Below are 27,102 nucleotides of genomic sequence, written 5' to 3' on the forward strand. Positions count from 1 at the left end.
GGCCCCGGGGCCAGCCTGCTCCCGCTCCCTCCACTCGCCAGGCTGCTGGAACTGGGGTCACTCGTGCGACCTCCTTTATCCCTAATTCCTTTCTATATTAGGAAGAGAGCCGTGCCCGGACCCCTCTTCGCATAAAGGGCCCTGCGTGTGCAACCCGAGGCTCCTGTCCAGGGGCACTCCCGGTTCTCCCTGCGTTGACAAAGCGTGTCCCACCCCCAGTTGTGTGTGCTGAGGACCCCCGGCCCTCCAGCGAGCCGCCCTCCATGTTGAGGATGTGACAGCTGGGGGAGGGAGGAAGAGGAGCTCCCGGACAAAACAGGCCCTGTCTGGCCGCCTAGGAAGCCCCCGGGAGGGCCGGGCTCGGGGGAGTGCTTGTCCTGGGCTTGCCAAGGGACACCCCGTGTTTTCACCCCCTCAACTTGATGCTCCCCGGCGGTTGCAGTGGTGAAGTGTGACTGAGAGGAGTCCCCCAGGTAGAGGCTTTGGAGTCCAGACTGGTGATTTCAGGACTAGCTGGAGAAATTCGCGAAGGTTCCGGTGACAAACCGAGGAATTTTTTTTTTTTTTTTTTTCGGGGTAATTTGGAGGGTGAGGGGAGCCCACTGTTGCACGCCACTAATCCCCAGGGAGAGGGGAAGTGGGGGCGGGGTTGGTGTGTGGAACTCAGTTTAAGGAGTCCGGCCTCCCGCTTCTCTCCCTGCCCGTCCCCACCCCCTCCACTTCCCCCTGTTGCAGGGTTTTGTTTATATAACTCAAGTTGTTTGGCTAAATTCTTCAGGTGAATTCGCTCTTTCTTCTTTTTATTTCTTGGTCGTTTTACCCCTCTGTAGATATCAGTGATTATTGTCAAATACTCATGGGGTTTGCTGAAGTTTTAAAAAAGTAGTTTTTGCATATGGCTTGGAGGTGGGGGATGGGAGGGAAGTTGTCTGGGCAAGAGATTATTTTTTCATAATCTTTTCGGAAATGAGAAGGTGTTTTTCTCCCTGCTCAGGGGAAACTTGGCTAGAAATTAGGAACAGTAGATAAACTAAGTTTTGGGTTTAGAATTTTTGGGGGAGGGTGGGAGGTTTAGAATTTTGGGGGGTGGGAGTGGGAATTAGAGAGGAGCACGTAATAAAGTGTCATGTGCCAAATGTACGTCCAGGCACAAGTGAAGCCAACTCTTCAGGTGTTGCTTGTGGCTGTGGTTGTTTTGTAAATGTGTGAGTGATACCAGTGATGTGGATTTCCGTAAGGTTACAGGAAAACTTGTAACTGTGACTGTGTGTACATTTTACACAGAGCAGTTTTGGGTTTTATTTTTGTTTAGAAACTAGGAAATGACTTGGTGTTAGAACCTGAGTTATTTTTATCTTGAATTGAGAGTTCCTGTCACACCTAAATGCAAATTTCTGCCTAATGTTTAATTGGGCTGAGGGGAGAGAGAGCCAGCTGTTTCTGATCCATGTCAGATTCTCAGGTTATAGGCTTACGTCTGTTTTTAAGAGACTGAGGATAAAGAGGGAGGCCTAACTTGACCCGACGCCTTTTCCATGCAGTGCCTTTTGTTCATTTAGTAGTTGTGGCATCTAGAATGATTACCGCATTTAGGAGTAGGGGGTAGTGAGGGAGAGGGAAACAGACAAAGAACAGCAGGGTGTCTTTTTTTTCTCCCCCTAAGTGGCTTATTTCATAGCTTATTTTTAGTGGAAGATGAAGAAAGGCAAAGATGCACTGGCCTTCTGTTCTCTCCCTACCTTTCTTCCTTCTGACAAAAGAAAGCAGAGGCTCTTTAAAACCGTGGATCTCAGGAAGACAGTCTCGAGGTGTGGAAGCCAGAGGTTATCTTTGTTTCGCGTGTGTTGTTTTCTGGGATAACGGAGTTTGGAAGTTAACATCCTCGGATTTCCTTTTGTGTGTGTTGTGTGGGTGAGAGATTTTGTGGCCTCCTTTCTCTGTTGAATGTGCACCAGTAGGCCCAAACGGAGCCAACAATTTTTGAGTAAGGTATATTTAGCAAAAAATTTAAGGAAAAATTCCCCAGCCCTCTACTAAAATGCGTACAATCGCGCGAAGGGGCGGGGGGCTGGGAATGAACGCTGTGGGGAGGAAGTGGGAGGGAAGGTCTGGAGGAATGTGCTTGCCCTCCTGCCCTGGATGGTGGCTGTGTGGCGGCCGATGGCGATTTCCTCGCCGGCTCCGGCTCCAGCCCGTTTTTGGATGTCTCCTGGGCGTCATTATACCACCACGATTTACAGCCTGGCAGGGACCCGTGGAGTAGGAAAGTCTTATGAGGGGAGGGAGGAAGGGGAGGTGCAACTAATGGCCTGCCTGCCTGCCTGCCACCAGCTCCCGCACGCTCTCCGTCGCCGGCTCTGGCTGTTGTTTGGAGCCGGCGGTGTCTCTTTTGTGCCGGCTTGGAGGAGGAGAGCTGACTCCGGGTTCTGCGGGGAGTGAGTGTTCTGCACCGATGCCCTTAATAATCTGGGCGCTCATGTTCTGAAACTCTGACTCATTCATTGTTTCCCTCCTGATCCTTTGCTAAGGGTTGTGCAAACCTCCCCGGGAGCCTAGAGACTGATTTGCAAATGACTTCTGGGCCCCGGAGGAATGCGCCCCCCCAAAAAAAACCACCGAACTTGCAGCAAGCCCAGACCCTGTGGAATGGTCTGGAACAGAGCTGCCATTAGCTCGCAGAGCCAGGTAGGTGGCGATCCTTGCTGCCCCCCGCCCCGCTCGGCCCCGTCGAGGTTTCCCCCTCCGACCCGCGACTCGAGACTGAGAGCGAGACTCCAGCGACCTCGGAGCGTGATTTGCCCGAGAGGAACGTCGGTTCAAGTTCTCCTGGTGGGGGAACCGAGGGCTCGGGTTACCCGGGTTTCCTGGCGGGGCGGCCGGCTCTCCGGCCCAGCCCGGCGGCCCCTTCCGCCTGGCCGGCGGGGCAGGCGGCCTGTTTTGGAGGCGTGCTTGCCGGGAGGGGCCGCGGGCACCGCTGCTCGGCGCCCATTGGCCGCCCTGTTACTACCCGGAAAGGGCGAGGGGCGGGGTCTCCGAGGCCGGGGCCAGTGCCGCCCGGAGCGGGCTTGGAGGCGCCCCGACGGAGGAGGGGTTGGGGAGACCTGGGCCTGCCGCAGGACGAGGCAGGGCAGAAAACCAGGCCGAGTCCGGAGAGTGGGCCTGGCCACGGGAGCCAGAGCGTGCGCTTTCGGGACTTGTCATGCCCGGGATTTTCAGAGACTCCCTTCTGCGAGGGAGCGCAGCACAGCACGGCGGGGCTGCCGCTTGAAGGGCGTGGCCGACTCGCAGACCTGGACTCCAAGCCTGGCCGAGGCGGCCGTCCTTAGGCTTGCAGGGTGGGCTTGTGGGGCGGGCAGTGTCTTGCCCGGTTCCTGAGCAGCAGACTCACTGGGGCTGCTGTGGGCTCCAGAAGCTTTCCAGAACAGATTCAGGCCTGCAGATCCCCCACAGCAGCCTTTCTGCCTGGCCTGGTGCTGGGAGTTCAGTAGTGAAAAACTGGGTGTGGGTGATCATGGTGCTTATGTAGTTATTACATTAGTTACACATTTTTTAAATCAGAAAGGACGGGGCAGTGTTCATATTGGGTCGGCACTGTGCATGTCTGTCCCCTTGCTTTTTGAGGAACTCGTCTTTACATGTAGAATGGCCTTCTCCAGAGCAGAAAGAGTGAGGAGTGCTCATGTGATGGCCTGTGTGTGGGGGTCTGTATTGTCTGTATGTATTTCTGTTATTTAAAATGTAGATATTAAAACAAAAATCATTAAAACGTGTAGCCGTTTGTCTTTGACTTCAGATTTAGTATTTAGCCGGGCACAGTGACTGACACAGGCTTGTAAATTCCAGCACTGTGGGATACCAAGAAGAGAGAATCGTGTGAGGCCAGGAGTTCCAGACCAGCCTGGGCAACATAGTGAGACCTTGTCTCTAAAAAACAAAACTACTCTGGTATTTTGCTGTTAATAAGTAGTTATTCTATCCCTACATTGGTCTTTGTTTCTCTTTTTTTGTGTTCAAAGTGTAGACAATTCTATATAATCTTTTAACTGGCTCCAGTGTCATTTGGGAACCTGTGGTTTTCCTTTTATTTCCAGTGGCCTCTGTTTTAGTTAGATGATGAGATGAAAGTTCAGCAGTTTTATGGTCTTCAGGCTAAAAGTCAAAGATTTGGCAACTGCCCATTCTGCATTTGTCAACTGCCCCTTCTGCATTTGTCTTCCCTGCCTAGATTTGTGACAAATATAACATACGGGCACTTAAAACATACGGGTGAAGCAGGAGCCCACGTGAGTGAGCACTCAGCCCCAGAGCGTCTGATTTCTGCAGTGCAGTGCTGGTGGATTACACGCAAGCCTAAACATTCAGCTTTTAGGGAAAAGAATCTTTTGCAGATGTGACCCATACAAGTTTTTTCCGTATTTGTGTGCCTGTGCTAGGACAACCTGGATTCATCAGATTTTTTAGTGTTGGAATTTTCTTAGCCCTTTGATCTGCATTTAATATATGCTTATAAAATGTGGTATCTTGTTCAGTCTTTGATTTGATGGGTCCAGGAATCATTGGATTTTTAGACATGGGGTTCAGCCCTTACATTACAAATGTGCTGTGTAATAACTTTTTACCTACAGACCCACAGAGTGTACATTTTGCTAAAATACCTTAGAAAAAGCTTAGTTGAATTTTGAAAGTAGTAAGATGGTTGAGGAAAATACAGTTTACAAAAAAAGGAAAGAAAACAGTCACACATATAAGCCTGTCCTTTAAATGGTGAGTCTCAAACTTTAGTGTGGTATTAATCACCTGGAGAGTTTGTTACAACAGGTTACTGGGTCCCACCCTGGAGTTTTCTAATTCAGTGGGTTTAGGGTGGGGTCTGGGAACTTGGAGCTAGTTCCAAGAAGTTCCCAGATGCTGCTGTTGGTCCCGGGTCAGAGGTTAAGAACCATTGGCCTTCAGTGCTAACCTTATAGTGTTTTTTCCTGTCTTTTATTCTCCCCAGAATATATCGTTTTCAGCCTGCTAATCATACTGTATGTGCTCACTTTTTTTTCACTTAATGTTTTTGCAACTGTTTTTCCTAATTAAAAATATCAGATACAATGAATAGCTTGTGTAATATGGCAATCCATGGCTGTGCCATTGATTTAATTCTTTGCCATTTTTCTCTGATGAATAAGATTGAAATTGATATATTTGTGTGTAAGCCTTTTCTTCAAGTTATTTCTGTTTTCCTAAAATGGGATTTTAGATCAAAGAAGGTAAACATTTGAATTAAAAATATGTAATTAAAAATCTTTAAGGCCCCATGCCCTCTGGACTCTATTTTGTGTGTGTGTGTTTTGGTTGGTGGTGTTTTGGCACTGAAACAGCTTGGACATAGAGATTAAAGATGAGTTTTTTATTTTCACTATGTTGCCCAGGCTGGAGTGCAGTGGCACACTCACAGCCACCACAGCCTCGACCTGCTGAACTCAGGCGATCTTTCCACCTCAGCCTTCCCAGTAGCTGGAACTACAGGTGTGTGCCACCATGTTCAGCTAATTTTTTGATTTATCGTAGAGACGAGGTCACCAGGTTTCCCAGACTGGTCTCGAACCCCTGAGCTCAGGCAATCCTTTCGCCTCCGCCTCCCAAAGAGCTGGGATTACAGGCTTGAGCCACTGTTCCTGGCCTAAAAATGAGTTCTGATTTCCCTTTGTTTAATCTTTCCTGTTTTCTGTGGTAGTGGGGATCCTCAGATTTGGCATGCTTTTGTGCCTTTCAGAGTGCCTGCTGTGAGTTGGTCGGTTAAATATATTCATGAGCAGATAGAGCTGACTAACAAGAGCTAAGGAACTAGTTTTGGCACCTTGAATTCCTTTTCTTTTTGTTGTCTATTGGGGTATAATTGATGTACAGTAAGCTGTACACATTTAAAGCAATACATTTGATAAGCATTAACACTCCGTACTACCCATGAAGTCTATAACCATAATCAAAATAGAGAACATCTTTATCTTCCCCAGAAGCTTCTTGCACTCCTCTGTAATCCTTCTGTCTCCCAATTGTTGATCTGATTTCTGTCACTACAGATTATTTTGCATTTTCTAGAAGTATTTCTAAATGGAGTCCTATACTATGTACTTTGTGGATTCTTTCATTCATCGTACTTTTGAGGTTCACCCATGATGTTATCATTTAGTTCATTTGTGTGTGTGTGTGTGTGTGTCAGGGTCTCACTTTGTCACCCTGGCTGGAGTGCAGTGGCACGATCACAGCTACTGCAGCCTCAACTTCCTGGGCTCAGGCAATCCTTCCACCTCAGCCACCTGAGTAGCTGGGACTACAGACACATACCACCATGCCCGGCTAATTTTGAAATTTTTTGTAGAGATGATGTCTCACTATGTTGCCCAGGCTTGTCTTGAACTCCTGGGCTCAGGCAGTCTGCCCGCCTTGGCCTCCCAAATTGCTGGGAGTACAGGCGTGAGCCCCTACACAGCACCTCATTTCTTTTTATTTCTGAATAGTGTTCCATTGTTTGGATATACCACAGTTCATTTTTGCATTCATCTCTTAATTCTCATACACAGTTGTGACATTCAATTCTTGTTTCACGTGCGTATTTTAAAGGAATCACATGGACACGTTCCCACAGCAGTGATTTCTAGCCTAATACTGTCAAAGCTGGTTTTGTAGCAGCTTTCCCCCCCCAAATTAGAAATTAGTGAATTAATTAAATTTTCATTGTGAAATAATTTTGTTTTGCGGCCTTTTGAAATGGTACTTTTGAAATCATGGTCACAGATACTAACTATGTTTGCATTTGCTAGTAGGAATGTATGCCTTGGTGAGTAGGCAAGCACACTTTTTGTTGATGGTACCCTTTTCTTGCTTTTGGTAGGTATTGATGAGAATTTTTTTAACATAACATTTCCTTAGCGTCTCCAGCGAAGCTTATAGCCATTTATACATATTTGTGTAGGACTTGTTGAAGTCTAATTAGCTTCTGTTTTCATAGGGAATAAACTCAGGTAAACAGAACCAACAGCAACTCAGTGGCAGAATTGGAAACAAATTCTAAGAGTTAAAGTATCCTTTAATATCATGTTTTCCCAGAATTTTTTAAAAGTTAACTTTTAATGAAATAGGATTTAAAATATTTTTTGACTTCTAATTTATTTCATAGGTTAGTTAACAGACATTGCCATAATAAAAAATTAGACACTGGTTTGTAATAGTTTGCCATGACCTTATAAATTATTCACATTTGAATTTATGCCTGGGTGCCATTACTTTTCGTTTGCCATCATCAGAAGTGTCTGGATACTGATGGTCACCACTGTGAGCGCCTCTTGTAATTGCAGAAGTCAAACGTGACTTGTATTCATCTTTTGTTATCGGTATCTATTGAATGTTACCATTTTAATACAGTTTTTTCCTTGCTTAAAATGTGCATACATTTTTTGGCACCCTCTGTACATGAGTGTTTACCTGTGTTGCTTAAATTAACATCTTATTACTCACAGCTGCAACTTTTAGTTTGGCTAAAAAAAACAAGAGACCCAGTTCACACCTGTTTTAGGTTGGAGTCCACAACAGTATGTTCAGTGGGTAGACTATTTCAGCAGACAGACACACGGAAGGTGCCCTGAACATGTAAACTGTAATAGATTATTTTCTGTTTGCCAAAGTGTAATTTAAGTGCAACATAGAAAACTTTACATACGCAGAGAAGTCAGTTCATGCTTGTGAGAGTCTGCTGTAGTGTCAGTGATTCTCAGCCAGCGGGGTGGCACATTTGAGAAGACTTGTGTTTTACAGCAGAGCTGTGGTCATTTTGATTTCTTCGCTGTACCTTACCAGATGCTTGAAGAAGCTGTCTGATTGTGTGCAGGCTGGTGTTCAGGGTGGGAGCAGATCGAGTCCTCGAGAGCCAGGGCAGTGTGCTTAAGAGTGATGGAGGGGCTGGGCACGTGGCTCATGCCTGTAATCCCAGAACTTTGGGAAGCCAAGATGAGAGGATTGCGGGAGCCTTAGGGGTCCAAGACCAGCCTGGGCAACTTGGTGAGAACTCATCGCTACGATAAATAAAAAAATTAGCCATGTGTGGTGGCGCTTGCCTGTAGTTGCAGCTTCTTGGAAAGCTGAGGCAGGCGAATCATCTGAGCCCAGGAGCCCAAGACTACAATGCAACTGTTGCACCACTGCACTCCAGCCTGGGCGATGGGTGACAGATGACAGAGTGAGACCCTGACTCAAAAGAAAATGAAAAAAGAGGGACGAAGGATCCTTTCCAAGTCCTGTGTCTTGCAGGTGTCTGGGGTACAGGTGGGTGGTATGGGCGGTAGCTGCTGGTCTTCTGATCTAGCCCTGTAGAAGAGTCAGGGAGGACTAGAAAGCCCTTGAAGGGCAGAGGCTTGGCTGAACTTTGCCATTCTCAGGAAGACAGGCGTGGCCAGCGGGTCTGATCCGGACTCAGAAATGATTCCTGGACTGTGGTGCTTGGAAGAACTGTTATTTAGGGACTCAGGATGTTTCTTAATTTATTAGGAATGGAATCTTTTTTTTGAGTTGGAGTTTCACTCTGTTGCCCAGGCTGGAGTGCCGTGGCACACTCACAGCCACCCCAGCATCACCTTGCTGGACTCAGGTGATCACCTTCTGCCTCAGCCTTCCAAGTAGCTGGAAACTACAGGCACGCACTGTCTCGCCTGGCTAATCTTTTTAAAATTTATTGTAGAGATGAGGTATCGTCAAGTTGCTCAGGCTGGTCTCGAACCTTGTGGGCTCAGGCAGTCTACTCGCCTTGGCCTCCCAAAATACTGAGCTTACAGGCTGAGCCACTGAGCCCCATCAGGAATGAACTCTCTATGTCCTTTGTTTCAACCTCCTGGTTTCTAACTTTCAGGCCTTTTAGGAGGCCAGATGCAGTGGCTTACACCTGTCATCCCAGCACTTTGGGAGGCCAAGGTGAGAGGATTGCCTGAGCCCAGAGGTTTGAGATCAGCCTGGGCAACTTGGCAAGACCATGTCTCTACAATAAATCAAAAATTAGCCAAGTGTGGTGTGTGCCTGTATTCCCAGCTACCTGGGAGGCTGAGGTGGATCGCCTGAACCCAGCAGGTGGAAGCTGCAGTAGCCGTGATTGTGCCACTGTACTCCAGCCTGGGAGACACAGTGAGACTCCTACTCAAACAAAACAAAAAAACATAAACCAAACCATTTCTAGGGAAGCATTATGTATAAAAGTAGGGGATAGTCCCTAAATATGAAATCTTGTTACTAATGTAAATTATGTAGGTTTTTTTAGTATTAAACTTTTTTTTAATGTATCAAGTTTTTATCACATAAACGTTAAGGTTTTTTTGGATTATAAAATCTTAGTTGAGGTGATATAAATAGAAAGCCAGCCACAGAGCACGCCGGTTCGTGTTACGCCAGAAGCCGCCGGGCTGCCAGTCAGCCTGGTGAAAAATACATACAGTTGTTTTGTCCAAAAGGTGCCAACATGAACTGGTGATCTGGATTTTGCTTTTTAATCAGATGACCTTATATTGCATAGACAGTTTCTAAAAGGTTGATTGATTCAAGATTCAAAATGTGGTCGAGCATTTCTGGTGTAGCATTGGCCTGTAGGTTGCTCTGCTTAGAGTCCTATCAGCGAGAGGTCACCCAGTGCAGTGTAGCTGGGTATATTCTTTTATGGTCTTGTAGATTGCTGGATGTTTGATGCCCTTTTGCTAATATTTGAATACAAATCTGTAAATACATTAGTAAGTCTCCTTGGCAACAAAGCTTGCAACTATGTAACTCTTATTTCACTCCAAAGGAAAAAAATTGGGTTTGGTTCTTTTATTTTTTTTAAATTTTAAATTATTTTAAAATTTTATTTATTTTTGAAACAGAACCTCACTCTGTTGCCCAGACTGGAGTACAGTGGCATGCTCATGGCCACTGTAGCCTCGGCCCCCTGGGCCCAGGCGATCCTTCTACCTCAGCCTTCCAAGTAGCTTGAACGACAGGCTAATTTTTTGATATATCATAGAGATCAGCCAAGTTACCTAGGCTGATCTCAAATCCCTAGATTCGGGCAATTCTCTCGCCTTGGCCCCCTGAAGTGCTGGGATTATAGGTGTTAGCCACTGCACCTGGCTGGGTTTGTTTTTTTCCATTAACAAATGGTAACTTGTGCTAGTTGTGGTGATAAACGTCTGCAGTCCTAGCCATTTGGGAAACTGAGGCAGGAAGATTGCTGGAGCCCAGAAGTCCAAGGCTACAATGAACTTTTGCACCACTGTACTCCAGCCTGGGTGACAGAGCAAGACCCTGTCTCTAAAAATAAAAAAAATTTTTAAATCCTAGAAACAGTCACCTTTATGTCGCCTCAGGGTCTCACAACTGTGAATTGGTACTTGGAGGGATCACTAATCTAAACTAAGTGAGCCTGCAGGAAAATAATCCCAGGATGTAAATCTTGTGTTTTTAATTTTTATTTGTTTATTTATTCTCGAGTTGGAGTCTCACTCCGTCGCCCACGCTGGAGTGCAGTGGCACGCTCACTGCCACCCCAGCATCAGCCTTCTGGGCTCTGGTGATCCTTCTGCCTCAGCTTTCCACGTAGCTGGAACTACCGGCGTGTACTACCATGCTCGGCTAATTTTTTTTGTTGATTGTAGAGACGAGGTCTTGCCAAGTTGCCCGGGCTGGTCTCAACCCGCGGACTCCCAAAGTGCTGGGATTACCGGCTGAGCCACTGAGTCCGGACAGGGTTTTTATTACAGATTCAGATGAATGAACACAAGAGGGAAATGCATTTTCAGTGCTTTTAGTGTTTTCTGAGTAGCTTTAGCTCTTTCTCTTCGTATGGTGGTTGATAGTAGTTTTGCTTTTAAGCATACTGAAATGCAGCGCACAATACATGTTTGATAACAGAATTATAAGTGAATTCAGAAAGCAAGCACTGACCCTGGCACCACAATTTGAATTCTTAGCATCTGTTAACTCCCCACAGCACCATCTTGATAATGAATAAGGAAAAACTTCTTGGATTTTGCCCTGCTTTTCATTTTTTTTTTTTTTTTTTTGAGTTGGCGTCTCACTCTGTCGCCCAGACCAGAGTGCAGTGGCCGCTCCCAGCCACCGCAGCCTCGACCTGCTGGGCTCCGGCGATCCTTCCGCCTCAGCCTTCCAAGTAGCCGGAATGACAGGCGCGTGCTACCACGCCCGGCTGATTTTTTGATTTATTGTAGAGATGAGGTCTCGCTGCCCAGGCGGGTCTCGAACCCGCGGGCTCAGGCAATCCACTCACCTCAGCTTCCCAAAGGCATGGGATTACAGGCTGAGCCACCGAGCCCGGCTTCATTTTTTTTTTTTAATTAAGTTAGTGTCTCTGTTGCCCTGTCTGGAGTGCAGTGGCATGAATATGGCTCATTGCAGCTTCAATCTCCTGGTCTCAGAGGATCTTTCTGTCTCAGCCTCCTGAGTAGCTGGGACTGCAGGTTCTTAGATTTTTTTTTTTTTGTAGAGTCAAGGTCTCACTCTGTTGCCTGGGCTGGTCTCCAACTCTTGGGCATAAGCAATTCTCCCACCTCAGCCTCCTGTGCATTCCTCCGCTGACCTTTATTTGTATTCTTAATTTAAAGACAAAACACCTTTCTCTTAAATTAGGTTTGTTGTGTGGTGGGAAGTCTGATTGTCTGGACTGCTGCCCATTTCTCCTTCTAGTAAAGAGAGGCTGCTCTTAACTGCTCCTTGATGGTCAGATGTGTGTATCTGACTATTTCTGCATTACCAGTCATGCTTTGCTTGTTTGTTTCCTGGGCTCTTGGATTAGGATAGTTAGGAAACAGATTCTTTCTATGTTTGAGCAATTAATGTGACTTTTCAGTTGTTTGAGATTTAGCTAAGAGTTTTATAATATGTAAACCATACTATATCAGGAAGACTGTATCAGTGGTTCATAAAGACTAATTTCAGTCGGACATGGTGGCTCATGCCTGTAATCCCAGCACTTTGGGAGGCCAAGGTGAGAGGATTGCCTGAGCCTGGGAATTCAAGACCAGCCTAGACAACATGGTAAGACCTCATCTCCACAATAAATAAAAAAATTAACTGGGTGTGATGGCACCCGTCTGTAGTCCCAGCTACTCGGGAGTCTGAGGTTGAAGGAGCCTCTGAGTCCAGCAGATCAAGGCTACGGTGGCCATGAGCATGCAACTGCACTCCAGACTGGGTGACCTAGTGAGACTTCAGTGCTAAATAAATAAATAAATAAATAAAACAAGCCAGGCATGGTGATAGGTGTCTGTAGTACCACTTACTCCAAGGCTGAGACAGAAGGATCATTGAGGCTGTGTGTTTTCAGGTCTATATGTCTGCTTTCTATTAGTGTTCTTAGCTTATGCTTTGATTTCCAGGAATCAAGCAAAACAAACTCATTGGCAGGAAAGTACCTTTTGGTTAATTACACACACCCCTTTGGAGAGAAGGTATTTCCAGATCTTTTATAATTTTGTATATTCAAGCTTAAAAGTAGTAGCAAAGTCAGGTCCTTATTTCTAGGAATTTGAAAATCAAAGTATACTTGGTTTATTTCATTTTGTGTAGTTTGGCAATTATATTCAAACTTGAATTTATACATGCTAAAAATGTATAGTAGTTTACAACTTTGTGGATCCTCTGAATATAAAAATAGCAGGCAGTGCCTTGAGTTTGCCTTTGCTATGTCAGTGAAGGCAGGCACAGTGGAGCTTGACGCCTAATGTTGTGTTCTCAGGTCCTGGTGTCTCCTTGCCTTTGAAGAATCTGGGTTTTCTAAACTAGTTTTATGTGCTCTACCCAGTTTGTGAGATTCAGAAACGGCAACTGGCAGCATTTCTTTAGGTCCTTGAAGTGGGAGAAGTAGTCTCTGTCACCTGTACCCTCCGTCCCCTCCAGGCCCCACGTTCTCAGGTTAGGCTTCAGCTCCTCATCTTCAGTTTCAAGAACAACTCATGAAAGGCTTGTGCTCAGCGTCGTCGTTTTTGGTGACCTGGAGTATAGGCTCAAACCTTTGAACTGGATTATCTTAATCGACAGACACATGTCTCAATGAGAACTAGAATGAGAAATTCTGTTTTTTATAGCATCAGAAGTTAGCATGCGGCTTGTATGCTTTTAAACAGGGGCTTATTATTCATCTGAATGAATGGAATAAAGCGTAATGGTTTTACTGTGCCTGTTAAGGCTGTTTTATTTCTTAAATGCCATTTTTAAAGTGTTTTGTCAGCTTTGATAAAGTTCTCGTGGCATCTTATTTAAAGTTACGTTTTGGTAGTTATTAGACTCACATAGACTTTAGTATGTTTTTGTACTTGGAGAAAACCTGGACTACAGATAATAGTATTATAAAGCAATGGTTGCTTTCTGAACATAAGAGCTCTTTGTATCGAAATTAATAATTATATTCTCTCTAGGCAGTGTCACTGTGGCCTTCAGTAATAGTTTAAGAAGTACTAATACTTGACTGTACTACTTCAATTTAGGAGAGTAAACGCTGGTAACTTTGTTTTTATTATTGATAGAAAAATAGAGGCAAAGGTTGAAAGTTGACTGCTTTTTATTTGTGACTTGCAGCATCAGTTTTGCTTAGTAGTCACATTTGTTATATGAAAAATAGAATTAAAATATAGCCTGACAATGTCTCAGTTAAGCCTACTTATGAATATAAGCTTCACAAAGAAAAAATACAATTGGCTTAGGAGGTTATATTTTATTTTTTATTTTTATTTTTTATTCTGTAAGGACAGGGTCTTGCTATGCTGTCCATGCCAGTAGAAGATTTTAATATAAGTGCATTGGACCTACAAGTTAGATGGCATTGCATCTTACACATTTAAGGTGTCAGGATTACATGTGCTCTGTCAATAATTTAAAAAATAAAACAAGCCCTGTAAAAGCACCTGATTTATGGAAGCTTTTGTCAGAATAGAATGGTAGCATGCTGTTCCTCATTCAACATTTTATGTAATTTTTTTTTCGAGTTGAAGTCTCACTCTGTCGCCCAGACTGGAGTGCAGTGGCCACTCCCGGCCACAGTAGCCTCGACCTGCTGGGTCTCCAGCAATCTTTCCGCCTCAGCCTTCCATGTAGCTGGAATTACAGGCGTACGCTACTACGCCTGGCTAATTTTTTGATTTATTGTAGAGATGAGGTCTCACCAAGTTGCCCAGGCGGGTCTCGAACCCGCGGGCTCCGGCAGTCCACTCACCTCAGCCTCCCAAGGCATGGGATTACAGGCTGAGCCTCCGAGCCTGGCTCATTTTATGTATTTAATTACCTAAATTATATTTTGATTTTTAGAAGGCCAGCTAGGAAATGGAGGAGAAATTGATTAAAAAGAAAATGCCCAGAGTCAGGGTAGGATCCTGTTAGAGTTTGAAGAAATTCAGTATTTGAGCATTTAAACACTTTACCCTCATATCTTTTAGTACTCTCAGATATTTTAAATACAGCTTTTGCAGGACATTGAGTTGCTAACATTTTTATTGATGTTTAAACTTTGAGTGTCTATAATGGGTCAGTTTTGCTTCATGTTATAGTAATTTTAATTAGTCTCAGGACAGCTAAGCGTATATAAAAACTTTAGATGCCTAATTTTTTAAAAGTTGGAATAATGTTATGAAGACGTCCTGGGATATAAACAGCCCTGCTCGTTCTGTCTCTCTTTTTTTCTTTTTCTTTTTTTTTGCTTGATATTTGATAGGCTCTTTCCTTTTTTTAAGATAAACTGTTAATTTTAGACTTACAGAAAAAGTTGCAAGGATTGTCCAGAGAGTTCCTGTACCTCAACCAGTTTCTTTTACCTATGATATCATTTTCTATGACTGTGATACATTTTTCAAAACTAAGAAAACCAACATTGTGCGGTGGCTCACACCTGTAATCTCAGCTAAACAGGAGGCTGAGATGGGAGATTGCTGGAGCTCAGGAGGTCAAGACCAGCCTGGGCAACATGGTAAGATCCCATATCATTAAAAAAAAAAAAAAAAAAGAAACAAAAGAATGAAATAAAAGAAAAGCTGATGTTGGTATGTTACTACAAACTAAACCTCAGGTACTATTCAGATGTCACAGCTTTTCTGTAAGTGTTACTTTCTCCTCCATGGTTCAGCCTGCGATATTGCAGTGCATTTATCTATCATGTCTCCTTAACCTTCTCTGGTCTGTGACAGTTTCCCACTCCTTCCTTGTTTTCGTGACTTGGCGTGTTTTGGAGGACTGATCAAGTATTTGTAGAATGCTCCACAGTTCGAGTTTATGTGATTTTTTTTTTTTTTCCTGTCATGATTAGACTTCACAATAGTGACGCATTAAAATTTGGCCAAACATGGTGGGTTTTGGGAAGAGGTGACATGCCCTTCTCACTCCCACATTGGGTGTCTCTGATGTCCACATGGCATTACTGGTGATGCTCTGCTAAGGTCTTGGTTGCCAGGTTTCTCCATTGTAAGTGACTGTTGGTCCCCTTTTGTATTCTGTATTTTTGAAGCTGGTAGCTAAGTCCAGCCCACCTTCAAGGGGGTCCAGGGGAAGTTGATTCCACATCCTAGAGGGAGTGATTGTTTCTTTTGATTATAACATATTAGTGCATCGATCCAGTTATTAGTGGCTTTTTACAGAAGTTACATGGGTGGTTTGAATGCGGTGTAAATTAGTGCTGCCTTTTTGGAAACAAGATGGGCTGTAAATACATGAGGATGCGATATATTTGGTGAATTTGTTAATTTAGCAATTTGCATGACAAATTTAATTTTCCATATTTACAATGAAGACAAACAGAGGAAGAGTTGCAAAGGTTTTAGTTAAGAGCCTCTAGGAATTCTCTGATCTTAAGATTTCTAGACCAGGAACAGACTTGGGGTGGTGTAGTGATAAAATACTGTTCCTTTCTGCATATCTTCTTGTTATTAACTCGTTGTATAATTAACTTGTAAAGGATAAAAATATATTCTTTTTTTTTTTTGAGTTGGAGTCTCACTGTCACCCAGACTGGAGTGCAGTGGCACGCTCCCAGCCACCACAGCCTCCACCTGCTTGCTGGGCTCCGGTGATCCTTCCACCTCAATCTTCAAAGTAGCTGGAACTACAGGCGTGCGCTACCACGCCCAGCTAATTTTTGATTTATTGTAGAGAGAGGTCTCACCAAGTTGCCCAGGTGGGTCTCGAACCTGTGGGCTTAGGCAGTCCACTCACCTCAGCCTCCCAAAGCGCTGGGATTACAGACTGAGCCACCGAACCCGGCTCAAGAATATATTCTTATCAAATGCTAATTCTAGTGAAAGCCTATTGCTTTGGCCCATTTACTCTCTGTTAACGAAGTGTATTTTTCACCATTTTGATATCTTTTTCCTTTTTAGCAGTTCTATTTGTAGTTTCAAAGAAAATCTTGGTATAAATTGTATCTGGTATTTTTAACCAGAAATTCAACTCTTATGGAAGTGTGACCTAAGAAGAACTTCACTTTTCTTGACCTCAGACTTTTCTTTTTTTAAAATTCATCTATTTTATTTACTTATTTATTTAAAGTGAGAAAGCAGGATTTATTAAGAGGACAGAGAAGCTCCCACAGTGGGAGGGGACCTGAAGGGGTTGCCCCGACTTCAGAATTTTCTTAGCAATTGCAGTTACTCCTTGGAATTAGAAACCCGGGATTCTTTTTGGTACGTTCTTATTTTGGCTGATGCTTTTGCTGTTTTCTCCTTTTTCCCTAGGACAACACTGACTAATTTTTGTATGATGAATCTTAAAATGTACATGTTTTCTTGAGCAGAGTATATTTACAGTTGAGGCTGTCAGGTAAGTGACCTCTGGCAAAGTCATAGTGAGGTATTAAAATTTGACGTAACTCGTTTGGCTTCTAGGCTAAAAAGTTAAACCAAAGTATTTGCCTCTCAGGATCTTCCTTGCGAATAGTGGAGAGGCAAGGCGGACATTGATATGAATGGCAAATGTCTTGCAGCCTGTCATTGTGGTGGTAATACATTCTCAGGTTTGAGACTGTAGAGGGCAATTTGTAGTTTATCGGTTCCTGAGAATACCTGGGTTGTTGTGTGGTTTGTAAGTCAGACATATTGATAGCCAACTGCTTATTGGTTTAGTAACCTTGGCGGTGCCTTTTTAGATCTTTGGCCTTAAATAATGCCAGCACTTGGATGTCATGTTGGTGCTGAGAGCAGCGGTGTGTGGCACTTAAGGACACCTTATGGGCTTGATGTTACTGGACAGGCATTCAGCTGGTTCATTGTACCTCTGCTCACCTGAAATTTGAGTGTCCTAGTGGGCTGCTTTTAGTGAACAGAGCTAGTAGTCTTAAATAGTATTAACTTTTAAAATAAAAAAGTATTTACCGGGAGTACCAAAAAGATGCATACACATTTTAAGAGATGTTCACCATAATCAGAAGTGTCTGGATGCTGGTGGTCACCACTCTGAGCATCTCTTGTAATGGCAGAAGTCAAATGTGACTTGTAGTCATCATATTGAGTATTACAATTTTTTTTTTGAGTTGGAGTCTCACTCTGTCACCCAGACTGGAGTGCAGTGGCTGCTCCCAGCCACTGCAGCCTTGACTTGCTGGGCTCCAGTGATCCTTCCACCTCAGCCTTCCAAGTAGCCAGAACTACAGGTGCGCACTACCACGCCCGGCTAATTTTTTTGATTTATTGTAGAGATGAGATCTCACCAAGTTGCCCGGGCTGGTCTTGAACCCATGGGCTCAGGCAGTTCACTCATCTCAGCCTCCCAGAATGTGGGATTACAGGCTGAGCCACCAAAGGTAGTGGTTCGACCACGGCTCACCGCAGCCTCGTCCTAGTCTCAGGTGATCCTTCCTTCTCAGCCTGCTTAGTAACTGGATCTGCAAATATGGCTAATTTTTTTATTTTTATAGAGATGAAGTGTCGCTATGTTCCCCAGGCTGGTCTCGAACTCCTGGGCTTAAGCAGTCCTCTCACCTTGGCCTCCCAAAGGTGAGAGAGTGCTGGAACTATAAAGTGCTAGAATTGCAGGTGTGAGCCAGCCTGCTTTGATCTGTTTTAATTGTCACTAATTGTACAGATTTATGGAACACAGTGTGTTATCTCCATACCTGCACACAATATGTAATGAGCAATTCAGGGTAATTAGCATATCCATCACCTCAGACATTAGTCTTTTTTTTTCTTTAGGGACAGAGTCTCATTCTGTTGTCCAGGCTGACGTGCTGTGGTGCGATCCTAGCTCACCGCAGTCTCATACTCCTGGACTCAAGCCATATCTTCTCACCTCAGCTTCCTGAGTAGCCAGGACTGCAGGCATGCGCCACCATTATCATTATTATCATTGTGTTATTGTTTTAATTTGTAGAGACAGAGTCTCACTATAGTTTGTGTTTCTTTGTGTTGGGAACATTCAAAGTCCACTCTTAGCCATTTGGAAATATCCAGTAAATTGTTAATCTGGTTACCATCTAGGCTGTGGGGCATGGGTCTGGTCTAGCTGTCATTTTGCACTTGTTAGCAGCCTCTGTAACCTTTCTTAGCCTTACTCTGGTGACCACTGTTCTGCTCTTGCTTTCATAAGGTCACCTGTTCGGGCTCCCAGGTGTGAATGAGAACCTGCAATGTTTGTCTTTCTTGCCTGGCTTATTTCACTTGACACAATGGCTTGGAACTCATCTGTGTTGCTGCAAGTGTGACAGGATTTTTTTTTTGAGTTAAAGTCTCATTCTGTCGCCCAGGCTGGAGTGCAGTGGCACACTCAGCCACCCCAGCGTTGACCTACTGGTTATCCTTCCTCTTCAGCCTTCCAGTGCCAGAACTATAGGTGTGTGCTATGCCGGCGAATTTTTTTATTTTTATTGTAGAGATGAGGTCTTGCTGAGTTGCCCAGGCTGCTCTCAAACCCGTGGGCTCGGGCAATCCACGCACCTCAGCCTCCCAAAGTGCTAGGATTACAGGCTGAGCCACCGAGCCCAGCGACAGGATGTTTTTTCGTGGCTGAATACTATTCCATTGTGTGTATAATATGACCTTTTTCTTATCCATGTATCCGTTGCCATCATTGTTTTTAAAATCTCTTGAATACATCTATTTAAATAGAAGTTACTTAATTCTGTTATTAACATTTTTGCCTCTGCTTTATTCTGCATAAAGGAATAGAGTTGAATCTTTTAGAGAAGACTTCTTGGAGGAAGCTGGCTGTCAAAGAGACCTGAGTAAATAACCAAGAGGGCACTGTGGCCGCCGTCAGAGGCTTTGGTTGTAGTTTGGTCACTGTTGTGTGTGTGTGTGTGTGTGTGTGTGTGTGTGTGTGTGTGTACACACGTACACGTACTGGAGTACTGTGTGTGTGACTAAGAACATGAGAGCTGCTGGGAAGGGAGCAGGCTGACCTTTCTGCTTGCCCTGTTTATAATTTGCAGACACCATGATACTTCGGCCTAAGTACTTTAACGTGCATCTTCAAAGAAAAAAGGACTCTTCCTACATAAACAGTAATGTTGTTGCACCAAAGAGTACTAATAGCAATTTCATTTATAACTTGTAATATCCATAGAGGAATACTCAAATGGTGAGACTTTATTGTTTTCTAGAGATAAGGTCTCATTCTGTCACTTGTGCTGGAGTGCAGTGGTGAGATTGTAGCTCATTGCAACCTAGAACTCCTGGGCCCAAGCGATCCTTCTGCCTCAGCCTCCTGAGTAGCTGGGACTACAGACACCACCACACCCAGCTAATCCCCCGCCCCCCAGCTAATTTTTTAATTTTATGCAGAGATGGGTTCTTACTTTGTTGCCCAGGCTGGTCTTAAATCCTGGCTTCAAGCAGTCCTCCTGCCTTGGCCTCCTGAAGTGCTGGGATTACAGATGTGAGCCACCACACCCAACCCAAATGGTGGGATTTTTTACTTTAGCCATTTTCATAGGAAGAAAGCACATATTTTTACTATTTAAACAATTTAACATAATATTGGAAAGACAAGTTCGCACCCCAAAGATTGCTTTACAATCCATTTATGCTTGTGAGGAAAATGTTTTCATATATTCCAAAAATGTATAAAGTCAGCTTTCAACTTGGAGTTTAAGTTTGCTGTTACAGCTGCTTTTTTTGTTTTTAAGTTGGAGTCTCATTCTGTCGTCCAGGATGGAGTGCAGTGTAGAGATGAGGTCTCATCACGTTGCCCAGGCTGGTCTTGAACTTGTGGGCTCAGGCAATCCTCTCACCTCGGCCTCCCAAAGTGCTTATAGGCGGGAGCCACTGAGTCCAGCCAACGCTATCTTTTGAGTGAACATCAGTCTTAAAATATGCATACATTTTTTTCGGCAACCCCTGTATATGTGTAATATGTATTGATTTGGCACTATTAACACTAGGACATTTTAAGGCTGCTTTTTTTTTTAACATGTTCTAATCATTTGTTAATTTAAACATTTAAAAAAATTTATTTCTATTTTTTTGCCTTTGTTTTTAGTTAGAGTCTCATTCTGTCATCCAGGCTGGAGTACAAGGGCATGCTCACAACCACTGTAGCCTCAAACTGCTGGGCTCAGGTGATACTCCTGCTTCAGCCTTTCAAGTAGCTGGGACTACAGGTGCACACCACCATACCCGGCTATTTTATTTATAGTAGTGACAAAGTCTCACCGAGTTGCCCAGACTGGTCTTGAACCCCTGGGCTCAGATAATCCTCTCACCTCTGCCCCTCAAAGTGCTGGGATTACAGGTCTGAGCCACCATGCCCAACCTTCTATTTTTATTTTTTTAAATTCGAGAAGAGGTCTCTTACAGGCTGTCTTGAGCTCCTGGCTCAAGTGATTGTCCCTCCTCAATAGGTGCGAGCCACCACACTCGGCAAAAAAATTTTTTTAATGGTAAACTATTATAGGCACCACAACAAATATGAGGAATAAGGTAATGATAACGATCAGCGTCCATTGTCAGCCTTGTCAGATTTTAACATTTTGTCTTACCTGCTTCAGAAATTGTCTTTTAAGAAAGTAAGACCTGGAGTGACAGTGGAGCCTCCTGTGAAACCGGCCCTGATTCTGCCCCTTCCTGAATTAGCGTCTTTTCAATTAGGTTTTTTTTTTTAACTTTCTTATATATGTATATCTTTATAAAATGTAGCATTTTTCATGTTTAAATAAATTATATACTCACACACTTTGGTTTAATATCACTTTTGAGATTTATTGATGCTGATAGAAGTAGTTCTTGTGTTTTTATTCATTTTTGAGATATGTGTGTACCATATTTTATTTATTTTGTTAGTGTACATTTAGGTTATTTCCAGTTTTTCACCATTCTGTACAGTGCTGTCATGAACATTTATGCAGGTCTTTTTGAGCACATATGTGTTTCTCTAGGACTGTGTTTTCCAGCCATTTTGTTCACTAGATTCAGTAAGAAATGTGCTTTATAGTGTACGTGTATACATGCATAATGGAAACTCTAGTTTTATAAAATATTTACCCTGAAATAGTATTTACTCACACAATGTGAGAGATGCCCCCTTGATATATAAATTTATAAATATCCCTCAATTTAAAAATGCTAGCTGGGCACAGTGGCTCACGTCTGTAATCCCAGCACTTTGGGAGGTGAGAGTGAGAGAATTGTCTGAGTCCAGGGGTTCGAAACCAGCCTAGGCAACTTGATGAGACCTTATCTCTACAATAAATAAAAGAATTAGCCGGACATGGTGGCGCGTGCCTCTAGTTCCAGCTACTTGGAGGGCTGAGGTGGAAGAATCCCTTGAGCCAGCAGGTGGAGGCTGCGGTGGCTGTGAGCGTGCCACAGCACTCCAGCCTGGGTGACAGAGTGAGACTCTGACTAAAAAAAAAAAAAAAAAATGCTGATCAGGACCACAGTTGATAAATGATGGTCTAATGTGTATAACCTAAAGCATAACTGCTGGCTTAATGGGGCATACTTCTAGCTTGGCTAGAGATGAAAAAATGCCACTCTTCAAGGTGGCTTCACCAGACGTACCTTCCCATCAGCGTGTGAGAGCTCCTGTTCATCCATCCACACCAACGCATGCTCAGCCGATGGATGTGAAGCGGTGTCCCCATGTGTTCTTAGTCTGGTTTCTAAGAGAATGGTTTTGAGTGCCTTCTCTTTGTTGGGCCCTTTCAGAGCAGTGAAGATGCTACCAAAAGAAGTGAGACATGGCTTTCCCTGTCCTAGGATGCTTGCACTCTAGGAGAGAGAGGTGGACTTGTAACCCACTGAGTGGCAAGGGGATACAGTGGAGGGAGCAACGAGCATCCTGCCTGGGGAAGTGGAGCTGCTGGGAGAGAGGAAGCTTACCCTTGGTCTTGAAAGATGGGTAGGCATTTTCAGGGAGCAGTGGAGAGGAGGGGGCTAGGCCAAGACACACTGTGTTAAAAAACCACGTCATCCAGGGATCTTAGTGCTAGTGTCTGTGCAGAGTCCCAGGTTGGGGGAGGCCAAGGAGGAGCAGGAGGCCAAGGAGGAGCAGGGGCGGCAGACAAGCTGGGCTGTGGGTCGTGTGCGGTGGCATCTGGAGTCACGGTGAAAGCTTCAGGCAAAACATTAGGAGTTTTGTTTTTACAAGTCTAGACATAGATTCTAGTATTTAAAAAAAAACCTTGAAAAATTTTTGTCTTAATTTCAGTTTTAAACTCATTAGTTTGGTTGTTATTTTTGAAATAACCTACCTTTTTGAAACAGAAATTAAAGTGGTTGTTTTTCCTTTGAACTGATGTTGGTCATTTGCTATCCTGGTGGGGAAATAGAGTAGGTTGTAGCCTCGCACAGGCACTTTGCTCTCATCTGTGCTTCCTGGCTTGGTTTTAAGTGGGAGGACAGGTGGTCTTCACAGATTTTTTTTTAATTGTCAAGTACACATAGGTCTAGCTTTGTATAGCTTGGCAATTTTAAGAATATGAGGTTTTGGACATCTTACATGAGGATATTTTCAGTCTTTGTCTCTTACTCTTGCTACATCATAACAAATATGAATATAGTTGAACACATTTCTTTTAGAAAATTGGAGTGCCTCTTGTTAGTCTCTCTCTCTGTCTCTCTCACACACACAGACACATACACAAAGATGATTATATGAGTGAGCTCCTGGGGCTCCTTGGGGCTTGTGGCATTCTTGCACGGCCAGTACTTTCTACTAAGAACATTTGTCTTGCTCTAAGGCGGAAACATTGAGGCCTGCCAGTACCTAATTTAATAGAAGCAGTTTTAGGAGACCAAATTGGAGAGAGTTGTAGTTTGAAATTCTCAGTGCCTTGAAAGAATGAATGTGAAACTACAGCATGGAATAGTGAGCACCTGATGATGTGTATGTGTGGTGGTAGCGTTTAGTGAGAGGTCTCACACTTGTGCTCATTTTAAGGAGCAAGTTTAAAGGCATGTTCACGTAGATGCCTGGGCACCGCTAGCATGGCATAGATGCTGTTTTTAACTTGAGAATCCTATGCAGGTAGAGGAACTTTTCTAGACCTTACAGTTCACAGTGTTAATTGCCTTTTCTACCTGCTTGACATTTTAAAACTTACATGCTTCCCTCCTTGATATTTCCAAAATACGGAATTTTTGTTAGTTCAGTATTTAATCCAGGGAGAGCGTTTACTAAGGAACCATGCTTGAGTTTAAAACAACTGGACAAATGTGTTGCCCAGTGGCCCTGCCTGTGCCCTTTGTTCTCAGAAAACCCTGGCGTGTTGATTCTCTGGCTCATGGTCTGTTACCCACCCATACTTGCCTCACACACACTCCCGCACACATGTACACGCACACAGTTAGCAGGCAGGGAGGGAGTCAGGATGTGAGGGCATGTCCTCAGGGTGGGGGCTGGAGCCTTTTTATTTACTTTCTGCCCTTTGCCAATGTAATACATGTTGGCAGCAAAAGTGAGCTGGATCAATTGGATACAAGGTGACTGTTTTAAAATAAACAAAGTGAAACAGCATGATCTTGAATTTACAGGCACCATGTGAGACTGGGCAAATGGACCTTTGCAGGTGGGTTGCCATTGGCTGTGAGTGTGCTCAGTGGAAGGCCAGTGGACAGGGTGTTCTCTGTACTGTGTAACCTTGAAGTCTCGCTTTGGCTTGCATTTCCCTGGAAATGAAATCTAAAGCAGATTTCTACTCCTTCCTCTTAGCTTTCCTTCCTCTTAGCTTTTAAACAAAAATAAGGCTTGTATGTTTGCACTAGACTTGCAGAGTGCTAGAGAGGGTGGCTCTGGCTTTGTTTTTTGGTGCTTTTTTTTTTTGAAAAGTAGGGAGAAAGTACAAGATCATTAGCTTCTCATGCATATTCTATTTCAAATGGCTGAGAAATGTAAAGCACATTTGTTAAGGTCTATAAAACTGAGTGTGTTGATTTCTGTGGTGGATAAAAGCTCCTGCTGTATCTGGAGACTGTTTTCCATTTTTCTTAGATCCCCCTTGAATTGGAGATGTTTAATGGTAGAGGATTTCTGTGTTAAGCTATAATGCCCATTAAAACGTTGCGTTTAGGACGTTAGAGCCCTGGAATGAATGTAATTATCTGCCTATAAAGAAAAAAGCTGAAGTCATTTGAAGAAAAATTAACAGGTGCAGGAATATGAGCCATGTGAAAATTTAAAATGCACCTGAGAGAGTCTTCTGAGAGTCGGGGTTTTAGGGAGTTTTTTCTTTCTTGTCTTTCATAATTGAACTCGATGTGAAATGCACATTTTGGCCGGGTGGACTTTAGGAGGCTGGTGAAGATCAAGGAATTTTTAAATCACAGATTGCCTTTGGTCTGTTTCGATATGATTGAAAGGAAAAGCTGTGGGACTCACCATATTCATGGCACGGGTGAGGCTCAAAGACAGCTGCGCACTGAGGGGGGGAGTTCTTTGGAAAGACAGGCAGAGTCAAGGTCTGGGCCACCCAGCCAAGCCTGTTTGTGTCTCCTTTGGCCACAGGTGCAGACAGGCTGTTTTACAAAGAGTTCTGCTTCTCAACAGATGCCTTTCTGTTTGTGTTTCTTCTGGTGTAAACCGTATGTGGGTAAGGAGTCCATTCTGTTTAGAGGTAAAGGGTGCTCTCTGCCAGAAAGCACTGGTAGTGTAGTGGCTTTTCTCTTATTTTATTTGCCTTGTTTTGCTTTATTTATTTTTGAGTTGAGGTTTCGCTCTGTCCCCCAGACTGGAATACAGTGGCATGCTCACGGCTGCTGCAGCCTCAACCTCCTGGGCTCAGGAAATCCTCTCACCTTGGCCTCCCCAAGTGCTGGGATTGCAGGTGTGAGCCACCACGCCCAGTCACTAGTGTTTATTTTAAAGTGTGAAGCAGTGGGTGAGGAAACCTTCCCATCATTCTGCAAGGGGGAGCCAAACCCGAAGTGAGCTTCCACCATGCCTTTGAAGCTGTGGAAGTTAATTTCATAGCCTCAGAGAAGGCTGTTGCTTCCCTCAAGAGCAGGTCTAGGGGTGCTGGCAGTTGTCATCTGGCTCACAACTCGACTGAAGAATAGCCTCACGGAGTGCTTCCTGTGTGCCAGGCACGTTAATAATAGCCACAGCAGCTGCATCAGTGTGCCTCCTAGGCCAGGCACTGTGCTTTGTGTTAGCACTTTAAATATTGTCCTCCGTCCTTAGAGCAACTCTAAGAGGCAGGTACTTTTGTTTTTTTGTTTTTGAGTAGAAGTCTCACTGTGCTGCCCAGGCTGGAGCGCAGTGGCATGCTCACGGCCACCGCAGCCTTGACCTGCTGGGCTCAGGCAATTCTTCTGCCTCAGCCTCCTGAGTAGCTGGGACTACAGGTGCTTGCCACCACACCTGGCTAATTTTTTGATATTTTGTAGAGATGTGGTCTTGCCATGTTGCCCAGGCTGGTCTTGAACTCCTGGGCACAAGCAATCCTTCTACCTTGACCTCCCAAAGTCCTGGGATTGCAGGCATGAGCCGCCCAACAGTAGGTACTATTTTCAGTTTTCCTGTTTTACAGATGAAACCTGAGGCTTGGCCCAGCCTTAAGCCAAGTGAGTTGTGAAGCTGAGTGTTCAGCTTAGATTGGCTGGCTCGGGAGCTCTGACTCTGAATCGCTGCATTTCCCCTTTTGGGGCTGATAATTCCCTGGACCATCTGGCAAGGGGTTGATCTTACTTCATCAAGGGAGTGGGCTCAGAGAAGATAAGTAATTTACTGACATAAGGCTCATGTTGAAACTAAAATTCAAACCTGGGTCAGTCTGAAATGAAAGCTTTCTGTCTTTCCACTGTGTATGTCACATGATCTCCTAGAGTTCATTACTGTATATATAATTGACAAAGACCTTTCTTTTTGTTGTGTTGGCTACCCTTCGTGTGTGGAGGGATTTGTCTAAAAATTGACTTTTGTGGTGGTTGTTTGGACTCGGTGTATTGTCTGCTGGCAGCAGTGCTGTACCTGGTTGTGGTTCTGAGGCTGTCTGGCCAGAGCCCCTGGGATGGTCGGTAGGTTTTGCCTCCTCAAGCCAATGGTACCTGTCTGGGTTCCAAGGGAGGAAGAGAAGCAGACATGTGTACCTAGTGGTTTCTCAATTCCATCTGTCGCCTTATAGATGTTATCTCCTGTGTAGGCAACAAATTAGAAAGTACGGGGTCATGGCCAAGTGCAGAGCCTCTGAGGTCAGCCCTGAGCGCCTCCCCACTCCTCACTAGGTACCTTTCAAGACTCAGTTTCCTCATCTGTAGAAGGATTGGTTGTCCTTGTGGGTATGTGGGGCTTGAACAAATCCAACAGGCCACTGGGTGCTTAGGATGGCATCTGGACCTGGTGGGTGTTCAGGGAGTGATGGCAGTGGAGGTGCAGATGGTGGTGACTTACCTGCTGTGAGGCCCGGCTCTCTGTTACCAGAGCTTTTTGTAGAGGCGAATGCTTCCTGGGGCAGCTGCAGTGTGATACTTGGATTGGACACAGGTAACACCTGGGATTCCTTTATTCCATAGTCACATGTGAGTCAAATTGCCTTGTGATGTAAGCACTGTGTCTTCAGAGTCTATGTTGTAAAGTTGTATACACTTTAAAACCTTGACTTTAATAGGGGATACACTTGGTTGTGTTGAACAAAATTACTTAAGGATTGAGCAAAGTTTCTGATGAATGACTTTG

General features: G+C 44.3%; 1 protein-coding gene across 1 annotated transcript in view; it reads left to right on the forward strand.

The window, feature by feature from the left end:
- Nucleotides 1-728: 728 nt before the first annotated feature.
- The window catches only part of UBE2H (ubiquitin conjugating enzyme E2 H), a 96,052-nt gene continuing 69,678 nt past the window's right edge, over nt 729-27,102 (forward strand). The window contains exon 1 of the mRNA XM_021709274.1: nt 729-778. The gene's annotated coding sequence lies outside the window, so the exon portion shown is untranslated. The remainder of the gene's footprint in view (nt 779-27,102) is intronic.

Source organism: Carlito syrichta, unplaced genomic scaffold, assembly GCF_000164805.1.
Source record: "Carlito syrichta isolate Samal-C Ts95f unplaced genomic scaffold, Tarsius_syrichta-2.0.1 Scaffold170032, whole genome shotgun sequence".
NCBI lineage: Eukaryota > Metazoa > Chordata > Mammalia > Primates > Tarsiidae > Carlito > Carlito syrichta.